Raw genomic sequence first — 23,307 nt, 5'->3', positions numbered from 1 at the left:
GGGGCGGTGACGGCAGGACAACCACCCGCCAGGGATTCAAGCGTTAGAGTAATCCGACAACCTCGACACCACGTCTCCATCGCATCATGTAGATCAACCAATAGATAGCCAATAACTTAGATTCGCCAAGCTCAATAGAATGGTCATAGTAAGAACTAGCAAGCATAAAGAACCAAACACCAACACATGATACTGATATGCTTGATCAAGTATGAAATACTCCCAAATCATCAAACCACATAAGTATGACAAATGTCTCATAAACAAGACTAAGTGTAGCAAAAACAATAGCAGCTCCTTCCGAGTGATTAAGTGCAGCCAAGTTCGAATCAATAAGCAAGAATGAGAGCCCCAAGCTTTCGTTTTATTGTTAGAAATTGAGTAGAAGGGGGAGGAGACTTAGCTTAGGCGGAGGGAGCTACGGGCGACGGCGGTGTCGACGGAGCCGAAGAACTTCAGCGGGCTGCGGATCACGGCGGCGGGGGCGAAGTGGCGGGAAGACGGAAGAGCGTCGACGGAGAACGAAAACCTCATGGGCAGCTTGCAAATCGCGGGCGAGAGAGGAGGAGGAGGCGATGCCTCCTCTCTGCCCACGCTAGGTTCACCGAGGACGCAGCGCTGAAGCAGCTCGTCGGAGAGCGCGAAGCGGAGTCGCGGCGGCGAAGGAGAGCAGCCGACGAGCCGGCCGCGGCGGCGGGATTCTGCGGAGGCACGGAGTTGGCGGCTTCCTCCTCTCTGGCCGACGATACCGCCTGAGAGGGAAGAGAACTGCGCCGGAGGGCGTTCGGCGGAGAGAGAACTTCGATGGAGGAGATGCCTTGCCGACGGGACTACGAAATCTGATCGGAGCTGGCATTTCACGGAGAGGAAAGGCGCGCTGCCTTGTTCTCTAATTTTAGGGATTTGAAGAAGTGAATGAGAGAGATCGATTTGAGGGGATTGGAGTCCACCCAGGCGCGAAACCGCCGAAGGGCCGTGAGGTAGAGGCGATTCGTCGAGAAGAAGGCGTGAGAAGAGGAGAACTCGCCGCTGAGTGGAAAACTCTAATTGGAAATTTTGGGGAAGAAGTAAAAGAATGATGTGAGAGGGAGTTGACCGATATGAGTATATTTGGGCTAATCAAATATTACTTTGGGCCTATTCCACTTTATTTCAAAGAAACTTGGGCCTAAGGCAAATGAAGTTGCTGGACCAAATTTAGTAGTGAGGCTAAGTCTTTTTAATTAGTGGGCTAAGAGGTTTATTGTTTGGGCCAAGATTTGATTGTAGTTGGATGGAATTAATTTAAGAATTGAGGTGAAACTCAATTAATTAATTCTCGAATAATTTGCTAAGTTTTCAAAGATGGAAAAAAATAGAGTTGGAGTTCGAAGGTCGAGAATAGAATTTCCAAATAATTTATTTAGACTTCGGGAAAATAAAGTAGTAAAGTGGGAGGCGAAAGCAGACGGCGTCGCCCCGCGGCCTCATGCGTGACTTAACAAGAAAAATAGAAGAAAGGGATTTAGAAGAGACTTTCAGAATTCCTATTCTTATTAATAAGTGCCCGAATATTTCAAGTTAGAGAAAATAGAATTTCTCCAAGTTAATAAAGAGAATAAATAAACTTCTACACGAGTAGTAAAAGCTGGTAGGATTAAGAAAAATCCTATAGGCAGGAGAATTTGAGGATGTAGGTGCTATCGATAGGATGCATGCATTCTTTCTAAGAAATAATTCAAGTATTAATTAGCGTGCTACGCTATTTATTTTTTCAAGGGATAAATTGCTCAAGGGGCGAGTGAAGCCAAGGCGAGTAATTGAGTTGAGACATAAGCATACTATTGGGCTTTCTTTTAATATCCAGCACTATAGTGTGGATAAAGCAAATATTTGTGAAATTATGAAAAATCATCTTTTCTCAAAATGGCGATGATTGTTTTAAAGTGTTGTCATGCCATAAATTGTTTGTTTTGAGGCCTATCGGTAGGTTGTAGCCCGTGGGTTTAGCGTGCCGGCCGAGGAGTTTAAAATTCGGTTCCCAATAGGACCCCGCAAATCCCCTGTTCGAATAATGTGCACGGGCGTGAGCCATCGCGGTTGGCGCGATGTGTCATTTGAAAGGTGGTCACCTTCACGGTACACGGTCCTGAGATATGGTAGAAATTTTGAAAGAACTTAGGCTACGGTCGGACTTTTAGATCAGGAGAATTTAGTATGCTCGGGCCTTTTTAAGAAAAACCCAGGTACGATCTTGTGGATGGATGACAACTATATACTTGTATGTTTGTTTTCGGCATGTGTCCACTAAGTACTCCTGTACTCAGCCTGCTATGTATTTATAAATGTGCGGGTTGAACGTCAGAAGGTTGGAGAAATGATCGGAGTGAATACTACTAAATAATCCGGTGGATCTTTCACGATTCGTGTCTTCATACACGAGAGATCGTCTAGTATGGACTTATTCCATTGCTCTTTGTAGAGTGAGACATCTTAGAATCTCACCTTCGAACTCTGATTTATTGATGTAATATTCATTCTAGTTCTAAGACCATGAAATGGTACATTTAGCTTCTATCCTATGAAATGATCGACTTGTCCTTGGTATATTCACAAGTTCTTTCCCCCTTTTTCTTCCCAGTTTCTTTAATCCCCCATTAGTGGCAGTTACCCACTTTCGCTATCCTTAGCAAAAGTCTGCGGTCGTGATATTACTCTCTCCACTTTAACTATTTAAATATCAATTCCTTAAATCATGTGCCCAAGAGAAGTGAGTCTAATACTAGGGACGGAGGGAGTACTTAATTTCCTCTACTTTATTCACTTTCTACTTTTCTGACTTTCTACTTTTTTAATTTCTCTTACATTATCTACTTTATTACATACTAAGCTTAGCACCGCGAAATATTCATTTCTTAAACTCTGTGTTAAAAAGAAGTGCATCAACGGTAGAGAGTAACGAATAAAAATAATTGTATTCTCTATGAATGTCGTGTAACAAGAATTTTTGCTTGATATAAGTAACATTTTAACTTCTTTGTTAAAATCCTAAAAAAATAAAATTATATACTCCCCCGTCCTAAAAGTATGAGCTTATTTAAAGCACAAATGCGAAAAATATGAGCATTCTAATTTTGAAACTCATTCTCCACTAATGAAACAAGACTCATTCTCCATTAACAATATTTTAAAACTTTTATTTATCTATCTCTTTTTTATTTTACCAATTAAATATTATGCATTAAAACCAGTCAAACCAAATGTTCATACTTTTCGGGGACGGAGAGAGTAATAAAAATTCTATAAGTTAAAAATCACATTAAAAATTACTCCACTCTGTCCATTTGTAGTAAGGGCAGTTTTCATTTAAGCAGCTCCATTTGAAAAAATAATCTTTAAAATAAACAATTAAAGTAGAGAAAAAATAAAGTAAAAAAAGGAATAATCTGAAAATTAACATCATGTTATTAAATTCTGCCTACTTTCTTTTATACTATTTTAAATATTTATTATTATTTTTTAAAATAGTCTTTAAAAATAAGCTTTGTCTTTTATCGTAGGGTTTGAGGAGAGTATATAATTTAAAATTATTAAAAAAAATTATGTGATGAATGATGTATTCAGATATATTTTGGAATGTTTTGGAAGATAAAACAGTAATATTTGAAGAATTGAAATTTTTTTTGTTAATTTAATTTTTTTCTGATTGAAAAAAAGAATGTCGAAATTTTTAATGCCAAATAGCGCTCACTCGCAGCGGGTGGGCATCAGCCGCCCATCATGGCCCAACGCCCATTACCATTGGTGGAAGCGGAAATGTCTGCTAGATAGGGCTCAACCCTCCATCAAGAGACACCCTGTGGCAGGGGACGGCATCGTGGATGCTCTACTAATGTTCAACATATAAACCACAAACACCCTTATCCCAAAATTTACATTAAAAGAGAAGAATTACACAAACTCCACGGATATTTAAAGCCAGATTTGAAAACTGTGAGTGCACACTCATCTTGATAACTATACATAAATACCACAACCAATATAAAGGTTAAATTTTGATGACATTCATATACTACAAATTACTACACCAAAAATACACATTAATTTATATACAAATTAAACACACATATCACAGTTGACAGAAAATAAGCAACACTAAAATGACCAAAAAAAGAAAAAGCAATTTCATGACATGCATTGTAATATCGCCCATCCTCCTTTAATCAACTAAGGCTGCTAATTTCTACACAGAAATGTAAAGAAAAAAAATATAGGAAGGGAGAAATAAATTTACACATGGTAGAAGTTTCACACTGCTCTCCCAAATTATCGAGAAATCGGTATCATCAACAGTATGAGCCAATCGTTGAATCCTCACCTTCTGATTCTTTATCCTTTGAAACATTGTGGCTTGCGTTTGGCTTAGAACCCTGAGATCGAGTTCTCATCAGTTGAACCCAAGCTTTTCGCTCGTTGATGCTCTACGTGCTGATAGCTTATCTGAGCGGATCATCATTTTCCTCGTCTTCAAGATCGCTAAATGAAACATCCTCCTCGTTTGGAGATTGCTTGTGAGCATCAGCGGACGGGCCTGCCTCAACTTCCTCTGGCTGATGACCAGATACAGATTCAGATTCAGATTCAGGTTCAGGCTCTTCAACAGTGCGCTGGGTTGAGTTGGATTTACAGTCTCAGATGATGCATCCTTAGCATCAGATGAGTCAGGATTTCCGGAGGTTTCTTCTTATTTTGAAGTTGCTTCAAAAGTGTCTCCCTGCTTCAGCAACCTGCAGAAAACCAATAACTTGACGACAGTGCTTGAATGATGAACAACAGGTGTCTTAACTAGACGAATCCTTTTATTCTCTTTCGATTCTGGTAAACAAGAGCAGAAAGAGAGAAATTCGCTACAATCATGTCATTTGCTATACATAACTGTATAAGTTGATGCAATGACTAACAAGAGAAATGAACCTAGAAATTCACTTATGATCCTTCTAATGACCTAACTATTGTGATCATCTGATGCTGGCTACATAGTTTTCAACAGAAATGAAAAGAAATGCTACAATAAACCCAAATCAGATAAAGCCTTGCCTGTGGAGTCGAGAAAGCTTCAGATCTTCTTCATTCAACCTGGGAAGAAGTAGAATAAAGTATATAAGCCAAAACTTCTCCTTGCTCATTTGACTGCCTTGATTTCTGCCTCAGCATCTCAAAGTCCAGGTACCAAATGGTCAATATTTTCCGCATGCTCTTTCTGATAATTTGACAATTGAAAATCTGCAACAGAGTATCTTAGTCAGCATCAGATCACATACCCCTCAGCATACGAGTCTTATTTCTTTTATGTTTCTTATGGTAAAAGTAGATATAAAGTGGTGCATTGAGCTTATAGAGGCTAAACCACCAAGAAAGCTCCCTCTTCCCAATACACAATTACACACAGACAACATACATACACACACATTTTCAGACATTTGTATGAGTACCTCTAGCATAGAATAGAGGTATACCTTTAGTCTATTAAAATCATTATTTAAGTCACACCAAAATTCATCTATATCATAATACCAAATAGCAACAGCCGAATATGAGTTTGTCCATTCAAACTTATCATAACTGCATCACCATTTTCTAAATGCCAGAGTCTAGATATGCTTACCATTTTGTGAACTAAATAATTTGGTAAAAAATCAATTGGGATACATTTTTCCTTCTTAACTACACCTTCTAAATACCACAGTCTATTAAAGCCAAATACCTCCAATATGTCGAGATATGTTCCTTTTTTCCGCCAAATACATTGGTAAAAGATGGCATATGTAGGCCGAATAGCATCACAGCTTGATCATGCATTAACTAGACCTCACTGCATAAAGTTTCAAGATCAACCGGGACTGGCCAACAATTTAACCATCAATCAAATGACATATTTACTAAACATGAATAATAATCTGTAAGTTCGTGATTCTAGAGTTCGAGAAAATCAACTAACTGCAAGAATCTAGACATGAATGTCACAATGCATGGTCAGTTTGCCCAACATTGTATCTACAAATGCTTGTATGTATACAAGTGATCTATCAAACTCATTCCAGATTTAAGTCTTCCTGAAATCTCATGAAACCATAGGTTGATATCTTGAAAGAAGATCAATAGGCAGTAACCTCAACTCAAAATCTCACTGAATTGTAATCATCATAAAAACAACAGGAAACACATAGCATTTATATAAGTATGAAATCAGTACATACCATCAAAATGGACAAAAGGAAAAATAAGAACTTTTACAAATAAAATTACCAATTTCAGGCATGGAAAGGGGAAATCAGTCCACAGCTCCGGCCGCCTCGAGATTTTCAAAACAAATTCCAAAATCTCTTCACTAATCCCCAATCCATCTTCCTCATCGTCATCTTCTCTTCCCCTCTTCTTCCACGCCATCATTCCCATCTCCATCACTGATTTGATTCTGTAGCTGCAGTAGATTCGAAGTAATCTTCGACGAGATTAGCGATAGCCCTGATCTGAATGTGCCCTGGATTTCAGCCAAATCACTTTTAATCCCATCGATTGCCTCAGATGAGGAGGCAGTCGCCGCCGAGGGAGGCGCGAGAAAGGCGGCGACACCGCGGAACACGCTGAGAGATCATCCCTAGCGCCGGCAGCAGGGCTTTTTGGGGGTGAGGAATGCTCGGGTGGATTGAGATTATTGTCGTCGTCGGTGAAGGGATTGAAGAGTGAAGGGATCCAAGATGACATTTTTCTTCAATTCGATTATTGTAGAAAGAATTTAGAATTGCAGTTTATGTTGATTGAATCCAAGGGTTTAAGGTTAATTTCGTTGTGTTTTGAAGCGATTGTTCCAACAACTTTGATGGATTTTTTGCTTTTTTATTTCGATTTTCAGACATTAAATGTGATTACTCAGCAGTGAGTTTAATTATTTTCTAAGCTACAAGATTGTTTTTTCTCTAATTAATTACAACTAGCTCCAAGATTACAACAGTATAGTACTTGATCCTAGATAGTTTAACACAAAATGTAACGAAAGTACTCCCTCTTTGTTAATCAAATTGACATACTCCCTTCGTTCCATAGTTTTAGAGGCGTTTCTTTCAGGAATTAAGAAAATGTGTTAGGTGAATTAAGTAAATGTAGAATATCCAATCCAACGACTCTATGACCAACGACTCGTGGAGTCGGAATGTTTCTCAACGAGTCACTAAGTTGGAAGGTTGTCAAACGAGTGACTACGCTAGTATTGTTTACTCGATTTGTTGTCCAACCCAATGACTTACTAGTATTGTTATACTCCTTCGTATTAAAAAAATAGCAACATGTAAACGAACTGGCTTTATTAATGCAATTGGTAAAGTAAGTGAGAAAAATTTGTAAAGTAAGAAGAGGAAACGAAAAATGAGTAAAGTAAAAGAGGGGAAAATAAAAATGAGTAAAGTAAGAGAGAGTGGATTGTGGGTCAGTTAAAGTAGAAAAATTCTAAAATTTCTATTTTTAGGAAGCTGAAAATGAAAATAGTTCTTTTTTTTTAAAAAAACGGAGGGAGTATTATTATGATTCATTTGATTTCTTCATTTGATCTCTCTTTACGCCCCTTTCCACTTTCTACAATGAAATTAGCGTACTTTAATATGCCCAAAAAATACTCCCTCCACCACAAAAAATAGTGTCGTTTTTATTTGGTCATCAAAAAAATAATCCCATCAATACTCTTATATTCATACTATTTACAACTTATAAGTAACATTTATTCAATTTCCTTTTTCTCCTCTTTTCTTATTTTTTTCTTTTTTCTTCATCTTTATCCACATTTCTATTCTCTTTCTCTCTTCCACGTTGCCCACTTTTTCCATTATTTAAATTTTGCTTTTTTAAATTTTCTCATTATAACTCGTGTGCCCAATGAGATTATTTTTGTTAATTGAAATAGTAAAAAACCCATTCAAAACTAAGGGATAAGACCTACTCCCCCATCTACGAAATAATGTCCATATTTGTCATTTATTTTGATATGTCCACAAATTAATGTCCACATTCATCATTTCTATTTGTACATAAAACATTGGCCCTTGCATTTACAATTTACATAAATGCCATTACAAATACTTATATATACTCCAATATATTATCCCCCAAAACGGCATCCACATTTGAAACCTACCACTTCTCTCCATTCTCTCTTTGCCTCTCACTTTCTCGTGAGTCCATAGGTTAATTCTAGATCTGGAAGTTGTTGGTATTATGTGTTGATGTTTTAGTTTATTCGGTATCTAAGTCTTTGGAAAAGATTCAAAATCGCTATTAGTCTAATATTTTGTGCATGTAAATCATGTCCATGCAATATTTGGAAGTTTTCGCATTTTTACTTAGATTCGGAAGAAATTATGTTAATGTAGTTTTTAATCATACTTCCGGCTATTTGTGTGGAAGAAGGAAGTATAAAGTAGGGTCTTAAATTCTTAATTGCCTTTTGTTTTATTGTCAAATTTTCAGTATTACTTTTTTAAATTCTAAATAGTGATTTGTTTATTAGAGTAAGTTAGACATACTCTTTTCAGTTTCATTTACTAATATTTGGCCAGATTGTTTTCACCTTTAGCTGCTTTATGACTTTCATGTCTATTGTAGGTTAAAATATGAGATTGGAGTTTAAAAAAGTTGTGGTGTATTAAAATTTAAAGCATGTACTCAGCATTGCCTGATTTGAATAAGCATCCAAAAATAGTTGGCAATTGCCAAAATCTTGAGGTAGCAAATCCTGCTTAATCATGTGACTTTTCAAACCATAACCATGTGAACATAGCATAAATTAACAGCATCACATGTCTGCAGCTTCACTTTTTAAATAATGCTAAATTTCACTTGTACCAAATTTTCAACCACTAAAGATCACTACTTGTTGCATATAAATATGGCATAACTCTTGCTCAGCATAGGTTCTTCCATTTTCTCCCATCACATATACACATTACATTTACATTTTTTTTTTTCTCTGAAGATTGATTAATCTTATACATATTTAATTTCTTGGAATGGAGCTGAGGATTTCTAGGGATGGATAAGCACTATGGATGTGATAAAGATCGTAAAACTGTGCTAGAAAAATCTACATGCATGACGTTCTGGGTCGGGCAAGAACATCCATGTCGGCTGTTTCATGCCCTCAAGGTAGGTTTTCTCACACTGGTTTTTTTGCTGTGTTTGTTAGAGCCCAGAATGATATCTGGGCTGTCATGACATAGTTGTCGTTCTCAAGTTCACGACTGGTAATATTTAGCAACAAGATTTTGTTGAAAATTTGCATTAAAGATAACAATTTATATGTGCAAACAAATAACTTCATTTCATCAACAGTGTGTTTATTTCAGCTTGTGTTGCTGAATATTTCGAGTACACCAGCCACGGTCAAGACTGAGGGCTATCAGATACTCTATATATATATATATATATATACATAAGTTAGAAGTAATAATTTTCCAGCAAGAATAAAGGGATACTCTAGCTTCTCTATGACTGTACTTCCCTTTCTTATTATGACTTGTTTTTATACTATTCTACACATTCATAAAAAGGTAAACCAACAAAGGAATCACAAAGATTTTGCAGGTAGAAAAGCAAAGTGTAAGAATATATTACTCAGTTATCAGCAAGAACCTAAATGGGACTTGATCATAGCTATTTACAGTGGAATAAAAGAGTGAAACATATTTTAACCAGTATGTTACAGTTCAAACAATCTACACGCAGTCTGGCATTATACGGGATGGAGGACAAAATGTACCAACTGATCCAGTATAACTATTTTCTGTGTTGCAGTTAATATATACAGTGATTATTTCCCTTCTTAAGCCATGTAGGACTGTAGGTATAGTTCGTTTCTCCAAAGCATGTCGAATGCTCATAAAGCATAGTATTTGGTGGATGGCTTATGTTCGATGTGGTAATAAATCAAATAGAATGTGCCAATGCACAAAATTTTTCTCTTGTTGTACGTAATTAGGAGAACTGGGCATTTCACTTACGACTTACTAGGTCTATGTGGATTGATGAATATTCCTCGCAGCTTTCTGCTCAGGGGGCAAGAGCTAGTTCCAACCATTTTAGGTTCTTCAAACGAGCTTCCTTAGTTGAGGGAATCGTAATCTCAATCTTTTCCACCTGCTGTTTGCCAGAAGCGGATGCAGATCCAGGACGTGTTCCGGCCTGAAGTCGTGCCTTGTCAAAATACCCACAACTGGATGTCTCTGCTTAAGGCAGACAATATCAATTTCAGTAACTTTAAAAAGATTAAGATATCAAGTACCAAAACTAGAACATGAGTGCTATAAGGAAACACTATATTTATCAATAAAATTCTCAAGGGAGAGACGTACCCCGGAAAACCTCGGAATGACCAGCAGGTGCCTCAAGCCAACTTGGCGGAAAAGCATCAGCGCTTTTCCTAACGACATTGTCTCCACGACGGTGTAAGGTGATGTGTTAGCAAATGGGTGCAAATCTATGTACATCTCCATCTCTTCATCAGACAATGCAAGATCTTCAATTCTATCATCATGGCCCAAACCCTTCTTTGCAAAATCATCAGCTGAAAAGAGAGCAATAGTATCTTGGCTAACAGGTGATGGAGTTCGTGAGAAAGCTTTTGATCTCAACAAGGTGAGAAGATGTGCTCGGAGAATTAAACCATATAAGACAGGGGACTCGGAGAATGGGGGTTCGTCTATCACAGGAAACCCATTATGTCGCGTGGTTCTGAGAATGTGCACAACATTAGAAACCTTTTCGAAGCCATGAAAGATCTGTAGCGGGCCTGTAACAACATCCCCAACTGTTAATTGCCTCATATATGGCTCAGCATAATCTTCCAAGTAAGGTAATCCCTTCAACATCATTATGAGGTCGTATACATTTTCATTGAAGACGTCTGCCACACTCTTCGATATGAGAAGAACTATCATTATAAGTGGCAGCAGCAATAGGTTATTGGTCAACTCAAGAACGATGACGCACAAAGAAACAGTCGTTCTCATTGATCCGCCAAGAAGGGAGGCAGAACCAAGAACTGCAAAGAGTCCGTGGTTTAGATTTGATTTTGAACCGAATAACATTCCAACAAAACGCCCATAAGCAGCACCGGTTACGATGACCGGCACAAATAAGCCTGTCGGAGCAACAATGCCATAACTGAAAATGCTGAGAAAGAAACAGGCAGCAAAGAAGATGAGCATTGATGAATGTTGAAACTCAAGTCGGTGCCTTTGCTGAAGAGGTTTTTGATTGCATCGTCATTAGTGTTAAAAAGAGGCTAGCAAGATCATTGTAGTAACCAGGAGGACACTGGAACTTTTTATAATTCCCTGACAGGCCAATTGTAGGGCAGGGTTCTGATGATCAGATGGACACGGACGGCAGGAGCGAGCCATGTAGTCCAAATAGAACACAAGAAGTGAAGATTGATAAAGAACAAGCCAACAGGATTCTTAAAGCAACTCCTTTCCTGGCATAAATGATAAGTACACACTTGAATTGGTTTGCATAGGAAACTCATAAAAGAAGTAGTATGAGATTGAAGACCTACTTGTTAATTACATTGTAAGTTTTGAGAACTGTATTGAGCAGGCAGTTGTATACGCTTCCTAATATGCCACCTCCCAATGCAAGAAGAAGAACTGGAGGTACATCCCAGATGTGATAGGTAGTATCTACCGACGTGACATCATACATTATAAGCCCCCTTTCCAAATAGGCCACACTGACCACTCAAACAGAGATCAATCAGAGCTCTGAGAACTATAGCAACAACAGCTGTAGTAAAGAAAGTTCTCCATAACAGAGCGCCTCTCCACCTGCAGGAAAGAAATTACATAAAGCATAAGCAGTCCACATTTACGCACTATCACATATTTTTGAACAACATTAACTGGTAAGGTAGTAGTACCAAGATGCCATTTCTTCAAGAGAAAACAGCACACCACCAACTGAGCACGAAAAGCAGCTGCTATACCCGCAGCAGATCCACAAGTAACAAGATCTCTCCTGTCACGGTCATTTTTAAAAAACCGCAACCACTTCCAGGTTAATCCAAACTTCTTCGATCCACCCTGACCCAGCAATGCAGCTATGCAAGCGCCACAGTGAACCATTGGCCCCGCTTTCCAACATTTAGCGATGATGACACAGCACATATGCTTCCAACTATCTGTGTTACGCAACTTTCAAATAAGGTCCCCAAATTCAAAAGCTTAAGTTCGATGATTAAATAACGTAGGAAAACACGAACAGTACAGTTGAAGAAAACTGCAGTCTCACTGGCGTTCCGGTATACATTCATTTCGTTGAGATAATCATACAAATTAAAATACCTTGACAATCAGAGTCCGGAGTGAAAATATTGCGGGAGCATCTACACCATTCAAATAAGCCTTAACCTCCGGTATACCTGAGCCAGCCGCCTCAGGGGCTACAAAAGCAGTGATCAAACTTGCAAACAATGTCAAGCCTAGATTTGAAGATGAAAAAATGAGGAAAGCCATCATGAACCTGTCCATTATTAAAAACTAGTAAGTAATTTTATAAAAATAGTATAAAATCAAAGATAGATGAATGTAAAGTCTGTTACTCTCTGGCGAGCATCATGTTGGAGGTGACAACAAACTTGAGACCAGCTAGATTTTCCACAGCGAGGTTGATGAAGAATCCAAGTAGACCGACAATATGGCCAATTAGAAGGCACAGTATCCATTTCATCAATGTGTATTGGCATATCTCAATCAATTCCCTACTTCGCCAGTCAGGCCTCACAAAATCATTCTCTATAATCCTGCAAAAAAAACAAAAAAAGGTGAGATGCCAGAGGAAATAGATAGACCCGGGAAAAAAACTATGGAAGGAATTGTTTTAGTAAACACTCTCCCTAATTTTGAAACCTAATTTTCAGAGCAAAAACACATTGGGAAAGAGAGAAATTTGAGAAGGACAAAGGGGGAAATTTGGGAAAAAAGTGATGTGGAATTGAGAAGTGAGAAAGCAGGAGGCTTGCTTACTCATAGTCGAGGCTTTCGAGGGGGCAGAGACTGGAGCCGACAATGGCGAGTTGTGAGGTGGTTTTGGGAGGCGGAGCGGCGGAGGAAGAGCGGTGGTACGCCCTGCTCATCGGGGTCCAGAAAAGGGGATGGTCGAAGACATGCTATTCATATGCCTCTATGCACTTCCCAGAAATCGAAAATTCAACACTTGATACAAGAGGGCTAATTTATTTTATTTTATTTTATTATTACCCACTCTATTTTTAAACATTTCAAACGACTTTTTAATGCATAATCAAAAAAAAAGAGAAGAATTGATAAAGTAAGAAAGAATGAAAAAAAAAGAGTAAAACAAGAGAGATGATGAGAAAAAATAAATAAAATAAAATGTTTTTTTTAGGGCCACGCCCCAAAAAAAAAGATTCTATAGTTTTTATTTATAAAAAACAAAAAAAAAATGAAAAAAAATTCATTTTTTAAAAAAAAAGGGAAATATTCACTATTTAACGATTTCTCTTGAATATGAAATTTAAGAAATTATATATTAAAGATTAAAATATAGAGTTAAAACATGCAAAAGAGAAAAGAAAAGGAAAATTTTGCCAAAAATATAAAACAACTTAACGTATGATTATCACAAACATAATTATTCGATCACTAACCTCTCTTTTCAGCCCTTTTTTTGTGGTGGTTTTTTGTCATCGCAGCCAAATAAATAAGCAGGATGGTACTGAGGAATGCAATTTGAATGATTTTTTAAATATAAAAAAAATAGTTAAAAACATTAGTCAATTAATTTTTTTTTATATACCTTTCCCGTCTTACAAAAATATGAATATTTAGAATGATGTAAGAATTAATGTACAATTAATAAAGTAAAAGAGATATAAATAAAATAATTAAAAAGATTTTTAATTTAAAAGAGATCCACCTTATTGGGAACCCAAAGTTTTAAGGCCAATAGGGCCCCATTCTCTCCCCCCATCGCCAACACAAAAAAAACCACCCGCCACGCGATTTGGGCCACCATAAAAAGCAAAAAAATAATTCAAAATATACTACATTTACAATTTAAAAATTGCGATATACGAATTAAATTTACGACACATATAGGGGAAAATAATCCATTCCATTAAAAAACTTAACACACGAGCCCCGCCATTTTCTACTCCTCATCGCGTCGCCGTCGCCCCTGCGCCGCGCCCCGCGCCACCCGGGGACCGACCCCACGTCAACCCCACCGTGACCTCGCGATCTCCGAACGACGATGCCCCGGCATCTCGTGAAACCTCTTCTCCGGGGGGCCGGGGCTTTCTTCCCCCGAAGATGAACATCCGAGCCCGTTTTGGTTAGGGAATGAGAGTGTACTGAGGGGGCGGCGGAGGGGGGGAGGAGGGGCCCGCGGGCAAAGGGGGGATCCCCGACCCCGCGCCCGCTTCGTCCCGGGGGGGGGCGACCAAAAGGGGGGGATGGAAACCCCTCGATCCGGGGGAGGTCGGGGGATCCGCGGGCCGCCGCCGTAGGCCGCTTGTTGTTGCGCTTTTCCCACCGGGCCGCACCGCCCGGGGAATCCTCGGAGTCCTTCAACAAAAACACTTTAAGGGAACTCCTTATACTTCCCCCCCAAGGGGAACCATCGGGGAACCTCCGGCGTCGCCCCGGGGCCCGCCCACCCCGGAAAAGAGGGCGTGGGGCTACCCGAAACGGCCACCCGCCCTGGGGCCCCCCCTTCCGGGGCCCCCCCCGTTGCGGGCCTTCCCGTGCGGGCGGGGTCTTATAGGCGCCCCGATCTTCGCCACATGTTGACGAACGCCGGGTTTTTCGCAAAGCTGGATCGCGCACACCCCAACCACCCCTTGGCCACCGCGGGATACTCATCCTCCGTCCACTTCCTCCGGGCCGGGCCGGGCTGCGATGACTCGCCCACCGCCTTGCCCTTCCCCCTTCCCCCGTCTCCTCTTCGGGGCGGCCCGGGGCGCCGGGAACGGGGGTATCATCGTCCCCCAGATTTAATCATGCAATGAGGGTCATCGCGAGAACCGCCTCCCCGGGGGAACGTGTGAGACGGCCGTCAAAATCGCGAGGGGCCCATATACCGCGCCCCCCCCGGGGACTCCCCCACCCACCCCCCCACTCGGGCGCCGACGCCCCGCCGCTCCCCCCCCCCGCCCGGGATACCCCGGTTCCCCCCTCGCCCCCCGGGGCCACCATCATCCCCATCATCCGATTCCAAGGATGTTAAACCCGGGGCCCCTTCCTTCATCCGATCCCACTACTGGGGGCCGGAGCCCCGCACGGACCGACTTTTTTTGTTTTGGGTCCACACTGAGATGCTCTTTAAGAAAGTTAGAGAGAGAGAAAAATCTTAAAAAAAGTGGTGCAAATGAAAAAAGAAATGAAAATCGCTTTATATATGATTTTAAAAAAAAAAAAAATGGGGGCCGGCCCACCCGGGGCCCATGGGGTCCCCAAGGGGTGCCGACGCCGCGCCGCCCGAGGTGCGCCCACGCCGATCCGTCCCCAAAACGCTTGCGAGAATGGTTCCCGCCACGGGGGCGACGACCGGGTACCCGCCCCTAGCCGACCATTGCATGCCTTAGAGATAATGAAATCACCAAAAATGAAGAGGAATTTTTATGGACATCCCAAAAAAAATTCTACTTTAGAGATATACGGGAAAATTAGTTTTTTAATAAATGTGGAAAAAAACCAATAGGTATAAATGTGGACTTATTACCAAAAAAAAGTAAATGTAACAGTATGGAATCGAAAAATGACAAGTAATAGGGATGAAAGAGGAGTATTAGAGCATCATTTGGGGGGCCGGGGGCAAACGCAGTCCCGCCCGAGAACGGGGAGCACCGCGTCCCCCCCACGGTCCCAAGGACGAGCGGCCCGGCCGCCCCGAGCACGCCCCCGGGGGCAGCTCCCCCGGGTGGCCGAGCGGGCCCGGGGCCCGCGTTTAAATTTGCCGGGCCGGGGCCCAAGTCCCCACGAATTTCAATTTTTTTTTTTTATTTATACACTATATTTCTCTTTTTTTGTAATCTTCCACACAAACTCTCCCCAATCCTCTAGCATTTCAAGACTTTTGAGTTTAGGTTTGGTTTTCCGCCGCCCAACGCCGGGGACGTTTCGTGAACCCCGGGGCCGGGGGCCCCGGACCCCCGACAGAGAACGCCTACCCCGGGCTGCCTACCAATATTGACATGGAATCGCCATTAGCCCCGATGAGTACGATATCGCGAATGGAGCCCCACGGAGGGGCAAGGGGGGCCCGGGGGAGGGGCCAAAAACCCAAGGAGACAATTTGGGGCCAAGAACTAGCGGCTCCGGAACGGGGATCGCCGCAAAAGGGGGGGCTTCCGGCCCGTTTGGGGTAAAAAAACTATCAACCGGCCGCCCGGGATACGGAAGCACGCAACATTTGGGGGCGGGGGCAAGGAGATTAACAAGTGGAATGGCAAGTGGACTAACGTGTCCGGATGTGGCCCGGGGGGCACCAGAGGACCTTGTGGACAAGGCCAAGGCGAACCCGAGGGAGACGTTTGGGGGCTTGTGAAGAGCCCGGAAAAAATGGGGGGGACGGGGCAAAAAGAAACCCAAAATCGCCGGGCGGACACACACTTGGCGAAGGAGGTCCCCCTCGACCCCAACGGACAAGAACCCTTTTCTCTCTCCCCCTCCCAAAGGGCCGAGGGCACAAAAGGGGGAGGAAAGCAAAGGGGGAAAGGGAACGCGAGCTACCCGGATCCGCCGCCGCCACCCAATCCTTCCTTGGACAAGATATCAAACTCATGTCGGATAGAGTATTACGTTGCGGATGGGCCTCGGAGTTGACATCGAGGGATACCTCGAGAATGTCGAATACGAGCTCGAATTGCACCATGAGATGATCGAATACCTTCGGACAAATGAAGAAAAAGTAGTTTTTTTTCTAGGTATTGTAATTTTCTTTTTTCGGGTTTTGGTAATTTTCTTTCTCTAGTATTGGTAAAAAAATTTTCTAGGATTTGTAATTTTCTTTTCCTTTTTTTGGAACAATGAATTTTCCCGGTTTTAATTGTTCACGTTTTCTATTTTACGATTAAAATATGTTGTGAAATGAATAGTTGTGGCGGAAAGGTGGCAGTTGTGCTGCTGAAGGAGTTGTTTGCCCGGAACCCCTAATTTGAGGGAATGATGCGTGGAGGGGACTTCGGCCCAAAACCGGGCCCGGTTAAGGTGCTCTTCTATCTCCTCCTTCCCACATTTGGAGTCACTTATTGTTATGGCTCGATTTTAAAAAAGAGTTGAAGTGTGAATAAATGAAGTGAGATGATGGAGTGTGTAATAAATGAAGTGAGATGGTGAAGTGTGTTATAAATGAAGTGAGATGATAGAGTGTGTGATAAATGAAGTGAGATGGTGGAGTTGGTTGAAGGTGTGTCCCGCTTTTTATTTTTGTTTTGATTTATTTTAATGTAGATAATGACATTTTTATGTAATTTTGATGAAGAATGGATAAAATTTTAACTGAAAATTTTTTAAAAAAGACTTTAAACGGGGGAAATTTATGCAAATGATTCTTAATCCGGGACGGAGGGGGTATTCGTTTGTTGAGTCGTTTTTGTATAATTGCACATTTATTGGGGCAATAAATCGAAATTTAATGGGATCTCATCTTGTTTGCCCTCTTTGAATATGTTCCACAAAATTCTAGATTTTTAGGTGCTGAGATGACCTCTTGTTAATTTTTATTGGCCTTCAATATTAGAAATAGCCCCATATCAGCACAAGTTGTCGACTGAACCCTCACCCTCTAATTTCATTTCCTCTTCAACTTAAGTTGTGGAATCTTTTGTATCCACTTTTTTGTTTTATTTCTTCAAAATAGATTCCCATAAAGATGATTCCCATAAAAGAAAAACCAATTATTGCATTGAAAACTATTCTTTTCGTTAGTAACGTCAACTCGAAGAATTTGGGCATAATTGAGGTTTATTGTAAAAATGTTAATTAAGTAAACTTAGATTTCACGAAAAATTAATAGTCTTATCTAAAAATGGAAAGAAAAAAAATATGCTCACTCGGTACACGAAAAATAGTCTATCCATTTTGACATGTCCATCAAAATTATTCTCATTTCTATTCATGAAAATTCTTACTACCAAATTGAGTAAATTGTAGTATATGACATAAGTTAAATACACAATTGATAAAGTAGAGAGAAAAGGAAAAATGTGGAAGTAGTGTTACGGAATGCGGGGTATATATTATTAAGTATTTAATTGTTTAAAACTTTTTATATTTAAAAATTGGTCTAATTTTGGTGGAATGTCCAAAATGGTAAAAGTAGTTTATTTTCTATTGACGGGTGTAGTATAACTTTTCTCCTTCCCTCTTTGACTTTGATAGATGTACATTAAACTCTGTTGTCCATAAATAGGACTATTTCTCGTACACTAGAGAATATATAATTGGTGAATTGAGTGTGAAAATTGGATTGTCTTATTATATATTTAACTTACCAAAAAAACTGATTTATCGCTGAAAATTGGACTGAAAATGGGCCCTTCAACAAACAAGATTTATATACAAAAAGGTTAAGTTACTTAGATTTACTGTGACCATTAATATCACATTATTATCCAGTAGGTTGAGGAGGTTGGGACCATACCAATATATAGTCAATTTTATTTAATGTACGTTTCATGACTCCATACGTTATTGAGTCAACCCTTTTTAATTTCTACCTAATATGTGTCTTACAGAACAAAGATCTTTTAAGGATCTAAAAATGATGTTTTATCTACACAAGAGATCTCAGATTCCAAATGGCTGACTAATCAAAGCTGTTGTGATTTATTCCATCCATCCCACCGCATCGAAGATTTCTTTTTGACCGTGATTTTTAAAAGTAATAGTTAATTGTAAAGAATAAAGTAGGAGAGAATAAAATAATAGAGAGAAAAAGATAATAAAGTAGGAGAAGAAAATAAAATAAGAAGATTATATATTTTATTTTTGCTAAAAATAGAAATTATTTACTTGTAATGAAACAATCAAAATGTGGAAATTAATCACTTATTTGGAACGAATGAAGTATATTTTGTAAAAGACTAGGAACCCTTGTCCATGAACAAACTTGGTCAAGATCTAATTAGTATTGATACTTAATTAGTACTTTATTGAAATAGGTACAACTACGGTATATATTATTAAATTTATGAGTGAGATGCAGTCATGCATATTAGAAAAGATAGACATCCCTATTACCTAATACATTAAAAAATTACTACTACTAATATGTTTCCTTTCGAGCATTTATAGTTTAAATACGGTTTCCATATCAGAACAACAACTAGACACCAACAGTCGTTGCAGCTGTCGCCTGTACAGTTTTAAAAGGAATCTCAGTGTTACAAATCTCAGTTTTAAAAGGAATCTCAGTTTTAAAAGAAATAAACTTTTTCCAAAAGTGAAATAACAAATTATTAAAAGTTTCTTGAATTGTTAATGATGGCAAAAAACATGCCTGCTATGCATGGAGGCGAGCTGTCCATTTGAATCTAAAATTTAATTTTATACTCACATATTTGAGATTTCTTTATATAATAATGTATTTTTTATAGGAAAACTTGCAGGATATTATATATATGCATATGCATACGACAATTCTATTTTGTGTATGCATTTGTATTTATACAAATCAAATGATACCTTGATCCAGCCGCAACGTTCTGCATATCATAAACTTTAAATTTTTTATATGGAACAAAGTATTTGAAATTAAATTATAATTCGAATTCAATTTCATATACCGAACAGACCCTAAAGAATCTCAAGAGGCATTCACACCTAAAATAAGATTGGCAGAAAAATCCTAACACAATACGAAACTGCATTTTATATCATGTGTTTTTGGATGGATGCATTTTGTATCATTTATATTTGTATCTTATACTATATTAGAAATGGGCCACTCATCCTTAAAAGGCCTCATAAGGGGGAGGGTTATCACCAAGCCGATGTGGGACAAGATATTAGAATTTTAACATACTAGTAGTGTATATTATAAACTTTTTGAAGGTTGGAAAATATAAATCTATGTAGGCGTTAAGCGGTATATATGACACCATGAGTTTATAAATAACATTCCAAATATTGTTAGAACATGAAGCACAACTTAACAGGTAAGGACGAGACTCTTCTAACCAATAAGTTTGGAGTTGAGTCACGGGAGTAAATAAGAAACCATTATTAATACCCTAAAAAAACATTCCAAATGCTGTTCGTTTCCAGTTGCAGTATATATTAGCACAGATACATGCATCAAAGCTCAGTCTCACAATATCAGAAACAAAGTTTTATTACAGGTAAAGGTTCCCATTGGCCAGAGGTAGCTTATTCTAACAACTTCTGAATCTGAATAAGAATGAGACTCCATACGTACTCGAAAGGAACTTACAGCGCTTGAACGCTAAATTCACAGTACCAGAGGTAAATCGGACAAGGCGGAATGGAGATGATTTTTCCTCAGTTTTCTTCTCCGACGATTAAGTCCCTGCATCAACCCAGTCAAATATTTTACTCTTTCTTTTCTGCATATAGCTGATTAGAGAGTCAAAGAAGAATAGGCCGCCGGATGATATGAGCACAAGGAGTGCTGTGGAAATTACTTCACTCGAATACTGTTTGTCAAGAACACAATGAATATGATAAATAAAGAGGAAAATGGCTCGGCTTTATTTGATTGAACACGAACAAGAACTGAAGGTAAAATCCTCACAGGAGGCCTGCGCTAATTCGCCCAAAAGATCAAGTTTCCAAGATGGTTTGTCATCTTTGGAGAGCTCAATATTTATAGGCTTACAATAATCAATAATGCTAAAAAAGTGCAACAACTAAATCAGGAAAATAACAAATAACAGCTGCCGAGACTCATTGTTGGGCCAACGACTTCCTCACTCCGCGCTTGTACACCTTCCAACGTGTATCAATGGACTGACCAGTACTGGTTGAGTAGCACAAATGAATCCAGTTGGGATCCTTTTTCCATCATCATTTCTGTTCCAGTGGTAAATTGCATGTGTCTTGTTTTTTATGTCTAATGTAGAATGTCCGTAGCTGGCTTCCGAAAAGCAGAATAGTCTGGTTGGGGATCTCTAAATCTGCAGAGCCAACATATATGTTATTGAAACAAAGATTGACATTACATATGGAGAATAGATTTAAGGAGTATGGCTTTCCTTTTTATGGAAAATGCAACATGGATTACCTTTCAGCAAGACCCTCTTTGTTTCCTCCATCTCCAACAGTTACATAAATAGGTGCTGATTTGTCAGGTACAGGAAAAAGCAGGACCACTTGATACATTGAATTTTATGTTCGAGATACGGTACTGAAATATGAAAAATATTTTATTACTAGCTTGGAAGAAAGCCCAACAATAATGAGGAAGACGAAAATCAGAGCTGAAATGCAACACGTGAGTGCAAATGATCATCAACATCTTGACTGAAACATGAATCATTCATGATAGGGAACATTGTTGAAAACTATCCCAAGAATTGCATGATGAGGCACACTATCTGTCTCAAACCAGATTGAGTTTTCAACAATGTTCAGCCTATGCATGAATGATTCAAGTCTTAAGGGAAAACCTAACAAGAGTCTTACTGATCTTTCAGTATGCATGGACGTGACCACAAAAGACGATATCAACTTTATATTGACAGAACCAGCTCTCAAACAGCACTCTCATGCTTTCACCCTCCATAAAATGAGCATCATTACTGTTATACATTGGAGAATGCATCAACACAATAAGCCATGGAGTCTCTCTATCGACTTTTGTAAACTCTTCGTTAAGCCACTTCCCACTGAGGGTATATTTCACTGCAATGATAAATAAGGATATAGAACAACAATGATAATGAACTTAGAAAGAAAACAACTACCGCAGGTGAAGGGTATCTACTTCATGCATAAAGCTAATAATAAAAATCACATGAACTAACAAAGAAAAGAAAATAACAAGCCAATATGCAATAGAAATGGCTAATTACCAATGGAGAGTAGCTGGACAGGACAATTATATGAGCAGAAGCCCTTCTCACAGAATACCACAGAGGACTAGTGCTATTACTAGCAAGGTAAGGAGTAGGGTATCTCTGAAGAAAATTTCTGAAAGGAGTAACCTCCCTGAACATCAGGAAAATAAGTTGTTAAAAGCCAAAAAAAAAAAAAAAGAACTTCATACATAGAAATCTTACAATGGTTGTCCACACGTATTAATAACGCATAAAAAATTTGAAGGATCATTAGGTCTCAAATGGAAAAGTCTTTACCATGTATGGAAAGTACTCAATTTCATGATTTCCAGCTGACCACATCCATTGCTGATAAGCTGTGCTAGGTTCAACAAAACGAGCCCATGAGTCCCAGCGAACACCAACATCATGATATTTGTTTTGATCCTATAAAAGATCTCAAGAAATAAAACAGTTTTCCCCCAGTCTTTGAAATGCTAAAAAGTCAAAAGGGGTTATGTTTGACCAAGATCTCCTGGAAGGAAATAGAAAATTGAATAATTTGGATTAAAGGTCCTACCATACACTGATACAAAGTACAATTCAAGATTATACAATTTAAACTCAACTAAAAAGAAAATTTAGTTGTATGGCTACTGGCTAATCCCAACATCTGAAGACATCTGTAGATAAACCTTTAAGATGAAAGATGACCCGTTTTTTGAAAATTTTTGAGGTGCATCAGGACCAACTGGTAAGGGTGCCCGGGAAACCCAAAAAAGCCCCTAGAAGAATCTCCATCTCCAATTTCATAGTAATATTTGGGTGTCATACTAAAAAAGAAAACATCTCCTATAATTCCAATAGGATTATTGGAAGTAGGCTAAAGCCAAAGTGCATATCCGTGTTTGAAAGTTCGCCTTTAAAATTTAAAATAGATAAAAAATTGTTTTTTTTGGATGAAAAAGTTGCAGATTGCCTAAAATTTTTACCTAAGAACATTGATGTCATGTCTTTGCAGAACATTCAATCTGGTTAATAGTTACCTGAAGACCTTCAATCAGGCACTGATGAATATACCCGATTTATGGTGAAAAAAGTGTAGTTGTGCACAGTGCCTTGTGCAGTCAAATCAAGTTTTTTTTCTGATAGGCCATATCTAACTTTGTTCGATCCAGGTTATCAACTGTAACCCATGAAACGATCACAGCCTTCCCCCTGTCCCCCTTTGATATACCTGAAAAAAGTCTTGTCTTGTAAGTCAT

At 39.2% G+C, this 23,307-nt stretch overlaps 1 long non-coding RNA gene and 2 pseudogenes across 1 annotated transcript; 1 reads left to right on the top strand and 2 right to left on the bottom strand.

Moving 5' to 3' along the window:
- The first annotated feature begins 9,126 nt into the window (after positions 1 to 9,126).
- On the top strand, positions 9,127 to 9,513 carry LOC125186942. Its single transcript, XR_007170535.1, has 2 exons — positions 9,127 to 9,171; positions 9,358 to 9,513. It is a non-coding gene; the product is annotated as an uncharacterized LOC125186942 (long non-coding RNA).
- A 133-nt stretch (positions 9,514 to 9,646) lies between these two features.
- LOC125189541 lies at positions 9,647 to 14,013 on the bottom strand (annotated as a pseudogene).
- Positions 14,014 to 20,404: 6,391 nt separating this feature from the next.
- LOC125189540 lies at positions 20,405 to 23,307 on the bottom strand (annotated as a pseudogene).

This window comes from Salvia hispanica, chromosome 5 (assembly GCF_023119035.1).
Source record: "Salvia hispanica cultivar TCC Black 2014 chromosome 5, UniMelb_Shisp_WGS_1.0, whole genome shotgun sequence".
Classification (NCBI taxonomy): Eukaryota; Viridiplantae; Streptophyta; class Magnoliopsida; order Lamiales; family Lamiaceae; genus Salvia; species Salvia hispanica.
This window is presented reverse-complemented; position numbering and strand designations above follow the sequence as displayed.